Genomic DNA, 6,162 nt, shown 5'->3' on the forward strand with positions numbered 1-6,162 from the left:
TGAAGAAACTTGTTTTAGTCACGCTTCATTTTTCCTTGGCAATTGCATGCTGCTTTGACCTGAGACACGCAATGGGAGTAATTTAGAATAATGAAAACAATTGTTTTATTGATCCATTATTTTTCGAAATGCGGAAATATATATATGAGAGAGGCTGGCTTCTTTTCTTCGGTAAAACTTTCAATTTTCGTTTACGTATCGTAGAGGGAAAAAACATTATTTTTCAGACCTTATAGGCTTGTTTGAGTCTTATGAACAAAACGTACAATTTTCAGCTCAAGACGAAAGAAGGAAGCTGTTTAAAAAAACTTGGAAGGCAAACTGGAAAAAATTGCGAGTTTGAGGGGGGAGTATTTTAGTAGCTGCAACAGCGAGCTATCATTGGCCTGCTCTTGCTTTTCAACAATTCAAAGAAATTGGGATAAAGTTTCCTCGGAGTTCCGCAGCTAGACATACCATTACTTTAAGAACAAAGTTCCAGGATGGGTCTCAAAAAGCCAAATTTTGAGGTGAACAAGTCACATTTTGGAGTCACATAAAGAAAGCCGTTGCCAATTTGGTGATCTTCAAAAGAAAAAATTTCTTTTTTGGAAAAAAATTTGTCGTTTTCAGAGTTCTTCATCTGTTAACGGTCAATGAAATGCAAAGGCTTTCAAAATAAAAACGTGACATAGAATAAGATCATAGAATAATACTGAAATACAGAAAACAATTTCCGCAAAAAAAATCGTTTTTGAGATTTTTTGCGTCAAAAACTTTATCATTTTTTTAATTCTTAAACAATTTTAGTCATTTCTTGCATTTGTTTTCTTTCAGATTTCCAGTCAGTTCTCGTCTACACTGCAGATTGGTTTTCTTGCTTTCGAAAAGAATGAGTTAGCTTTGAAGTCCGATGTGATAAGAAATTAGTCCACTTAGTAATGCTTTTTTCTATTTTTTCACAAATATGTTGAATTTTTTTTCTCATTTTATTCAATTGGGTCAAGGAAACCAATAATGAGCTCGAAGTTTTGCTCTTGCATCCAAATTGACTTCAAACCAGAAATCTTCAGCGTCGCTGTTATTCCATTTTCAAGATTATTGTTACCACCATTTGACGTCACGATCACTTCAAACGTGTATTTTGTTCATTCGCTCATGCACTTTTGACTGAATTAGGTGAGTGAAGCTATATTGCAGCAATCTGAGAGGACATTTGCGTGATTAATTTTTGGAGAGCAGCTGAAAGAGCAACAATAAGTTAATGTAACTTCTCTGCAATTAAAAGAAAAAACTTTCGGGTCTCCTTTTATATTTTTAAGACTGCTAACCACCGCAAATTAATTGTTTTGGAAATCTGCCAGCAATATTTTTTCGAAGTGAATTAGACAACAAAAAACTATTTAAAAGAGAAACAATAGTAAAATTTCATAACTTTATACAACAATTAATTTAAGAAAAGGAAAAAGATATTTTTCTAAGGGTTTTTCTCCACATTTACGTACGTATTTTTTATTTAGTTGTAAATTTTAATAACAAAAACAGAAAATTTAATAAACTATGGTAATGGAAATCATTCTACAAAAAGCTAAAGTATATAAAAAAGCAAAAAAGATAAATTTTTTCTTTTTTCTATGTATAATTGAACTTAATTTTGAGACTATATAGAACCTTGCATTCAGTTTTCTATTCTTTTCTAGACGAAAAATGAACAACTTATACTCATGATGAAAAATAAAAGACGCCATACAAACAATTTTCCAGAAAATAAGCAACCGACCAAAACGTATTTGGAACATTTCATTCATAGCTTTGATGAGTCCGCCAGCTTCATGATCGAAACTTAATATTTGCAAAAAACATCTTCAACTCAGCAAAAAAATGGGAATCTTGATACTGTCGCTTTTTTGAATACAGTAAAACAAATTTTAGGGAAAATACTTTAAATTTTTGATTCAGCTATTTCTTCGTGATGTTTCCGATGAATTGCAAAATCAAATTTTACAAATGGACTCACTCTGAATGTGATACTTTCTAACCCTGCCACCCTTGTGTAACGTTTTTCAGTAAGGAAAAGGAAATCATAGTTTATGCAACATTAAAAACATAGAAACACTAAGATCAACCAACTGGGAGAAAAAGAATTTCAATTCTGAGAATTGAATTGACTGTGATACTTGCGCTCTTCAGTTGCTCTCATAATGAATAGAGTTTGATTTAATAAAAATTATGTAGGAGTGCTTCATATGTCAACTTCAATCAGTTAGAAGAAATGATATTTTTTGCTTTTAATTGAATGTTTTCTGATTTACTGCAAAACTCAATTACAAGCAACTAAATGAAAAAATATCGTCGTACAGTAATTCAACGTTAAATTCTGAAGTAAACTGCAACCAGAAAAAAGACACAGAAAAAAGAGAATAAACAAAGAAAAGAGTGATTTTCGAGAAAACAAAAGAAAGAGTACCTTTCCTAACTGAGCTTTAACTTAAAAAATTCTTCAATTGATTAATAGTCTCTTTAAATCTAAAAGTATGAGTTAATTGATATAATGCAAGCGCATTTATTGATTGATGTAATCTGCATGATCAATATTCCCGAAAACATGACACCAAATATAAACTTGAACTTCTCTTCAAGAAAAAGAAAATTTGACAAGTGAGATTGCGTACTTGTTCTTGAGTCGCGTTTATGTTCTATGTCCTACTTGCGCGGCGAGTGCGCTTTACACAATTTCTAAATGAATCCGCTTAGCGAATCGCGTAAGGATTATTCGTTTACTTTACTCGATTTGTAAAGACAGTTGATGAAGAATAAGTTAATTTGAGCAACTTTACGCGAAGTGCAAAACTAAGAGAATGAAGATTAAGGCAACTGGTATTCCAGAAGTCATAACAAACGTGAACAATAATTTCCCGCTATGGGAGATGGGAACACCAGACTAGCATGTGAAATAACAATGACTTATACACATGCCCCTCAGGAATAAGTACACTAAATAAATTAAGTACATCGTATGATAAATTTACTGCACTGAATTAATTTATGATGTATGACATTTCTCCCGCTTCAAAGAAAATTAAAATTGCATAAAAGTAAAAGTTTAATAACAATTTGAATAATAATAATACTTATTCACCGGTTAAATAGTATCAACAAAATATTTACTGGTTATCATAGCTAGTCATAATTAATAATGTATCAAGTTTTAATTAATCAGAGTTTTCACATGTCTTCTTCATCAATGATTAGCTCATTTGAAGTGCTGAGATCGGCTGGTCGTATACGGGGGTCCGTCGGTGACACCTGTCCTATGATAGGCGAGGGAAAGTCGTTTGCGATAGGTTCAACCCGCGTAGCTGTATCAACAATTGTTTGTACAACCGAAGGTTGTATCGATTCGATGTCGCCGACGCGTCGCTTCCTACGAGGTGGAGCAAAGTTCGGAGGACACGAATTAGTGGAGTCATCAGATGAATCTTCTTTATCATATCCATAATATTTAGGACCTTTTCTAGTCCGTTTTGTTGTACTTGTCAGAGTATGGGGTAATGTTGTTGTTGGAACTGAAGGAGATGATAAGAGTGCTTCTTGTTGAGTATTTGTAGGAAGGGGTGCAATTAATACTTCTCCAGTTATAATTTGCTGTTTGGGAGCAGCCTCAGGAATTTCGGGTATTACTTGGGAAGCGAAATTGTCCGGAACTTTAGGCATGCGTACTCGCATTGCGCGAGCAATGTTGGATTTGTTTGAGGATACACCGCTACCAGTTTCTCGTTTTCGATGCTTCATTTTTCGGTCTCCTTTTTGTATGCGGGTACACTCTTTGATGTGGCTAAGTATCTTAGCCTCAGTTGTTTTCTCGTGCGTGCGGGGTCCTCGACGGTTTATGTATTCGGTTAATTTGGTTTTTCGTTCTTCCCGAGTACCAAATTTTGCAATATCACTGTTGCGCACTGTCACTTCCATCTTTCCCGGCTCGCGAATGACCGAAGTGTATTGATCGGTCTTTTGTACTACCGATCCTGGGGCCAACACCTCATACAAACCGTCCAGATTCTTCTTGGATCTTTTATGAAGATGTTTCTTTCGGGCAATGTTTAACTGTACTGCGTGTTCTTTCAATGGAAGTGGACGATGCGCTTGCGTGGTGCGAAGGAAACGGGATTCATTATCAGTTGCTAGCCGTTCGCGAGTTGTGGCATCCTTTGTCGCCTTACACATATTGCGTTCAATTTCGTCGTCACTCCGGCTGTTTCCCCAGTGTTCCTCCGGCAGCAATTCATTAGGGGTTACAGTTTCTTCATCTAAATAATGATTCAGAATTTTTTCATAACTTAAGTCAGATGATTTTGGTTGAGTACTTATATTACTAAGTGGTGTATTGGCTTTACGCCCAAAGTGAGATTCGAATGGCGAAAGCTTAGTTGTTCTATGTTTACATATGCGAAGCTAGCTGGTATATAATTGATTTTAATGCTGCTTTAATGGTGAACGAATTTACTTCTTTATTTGCGTCTTTTATACATGCCAAGCGTTGTTTAATAGTACCAATAATCGTTCAACTAAACCTATTGCACGATGATCGTTTGCCGGAGCTGGTATTAGTCTGATATTATTTTTTGTACAAAAATTTTTTACTTGGTTACCTATAAGACAACGAGCTTGGCCTATTCTTAAGGAACTAGGAACTCCATGAATTTGTATATAATTATCTAAGAATTTTATGACATTCGAGGAATTTGCATTATCAACCAATTCTGCAGAAGTGTATTTTGAAAATCTATCAATGCATGTTAAAATGTATATTTCATGTTCTTTTTCGTTATTAATGGGCCCTGCAAAATCTATTTGTATTTCTTGGTTTGGAACTATACATGGTGTATGTGCTTTAAATTGTTTTGCGGGAATGACAGATTTTAAATTTTTACCGATAGCAGTGCATGATTTGCACTCTATTGCTTTGACAAGCAAATCACGATTCATGTATGGCCACCAGCAGTGCTGAGCCATACATATCGCCCCCAGCTACCTGGGTGACTCGCATGTAAGTCGTCAAGGAGGGCATCTTTGAGTGCATTCGGAATGGCCACCTTCTCGTCCATACAAACACACCCGCCAGTCACATGAAGGTCCCGCCAATAGCTATGAAGATACGGGTTGAGGGCCTTTAGTCTTTCTTCATCTCCCCGAATTGTACAGTCCCGAACCTCTTTCAGAACTGCGTCCTTGCTTGTGAGTGATGCAATTAGACCTTTGCTAAATACTTCTCCCACCACTCTCTCAAAAGACATTACTTGGGGACTATCCGTTAGTGGGGTGCTTAAATTTGAATGCGAGGAGGATCTGCGTGGCGTACTTGTGGTTGCATTGTCTGTGAATGACACGCGAGGCGAAGCTCTGGTTGTTCGGGAGGAGATTGATTTTCCCTTGAGAGATGAAGCTTGTTTACTCATTGTTGATGAGAGTTGAGTTTTTTCAATTAAGTTAATTGACAAAGAGGAAGACAACTGAATTTCAGGTTGAGTTTGGGCAAAAAGCACTTGTTTGTTAATTGAGCACGTGAGTTATTTAAAGTATTTGAGTGTGGCTTATTAAAAAAGGTAGGAATTTGAGGCTGATTTTTGATTGACAAGTGAGAATGACTTAATGGAGTAAATTTGGAAGTATTTTGGTAAGCGAGTGACGCTTTTCTTGTGTTTACTAGCATTTGAGACTCAATTTGTACAGGATTAGTTGTAAATGGTAGACTATGTGACGCAAATTTAGAGTGAATTGGGTAAATAGTAACTTGCTTTGCAAAGGAGTCATCTGAGGAATGCATTCTAGTCTTTTGAGTAAATAATAAAGTATTATGCCGGGCGGGTAATAAATTGTTAAAGGAAAAGCGTACTCGCGATGCGAGATCGGAGGTGGTATTAATTAAATTAGAAGTGTTAACTTTTGAAGTAGGATATGTATGTGCGAATACGGAATCATTTTGAATTGAATGTACTCGCTGATCATGTGCACTAGTACAATTAATACTATTAGTGGAATGGAGAAATGAGTTATGTTTTTGATCCGCGAATGATTTAGTATTATTAGTTAAATGTACGTGCGGGGCGTGTGTACTATACGGATGATTGAATTTAAGGGAGGTTATATTAGAGTTGTATTTTCGCGCCGCGAGATTCGAACTAT

The sequence above is a fragment of the Convolutriloba macropyga genome, chromosome 2, assembly GCF_964194025.1.
Source record: "Convolutriloba macropyga chromosome 2, txConMacr16.3, whole genome shotgun sequence".
Taxonomy (NCBI): domain Eukaryota; kingdom Metazoa; phylum Xenacoelomorpha; order Acoela; family Convolutidae; genus Convolutriloba; species Convolutriloba macropyga.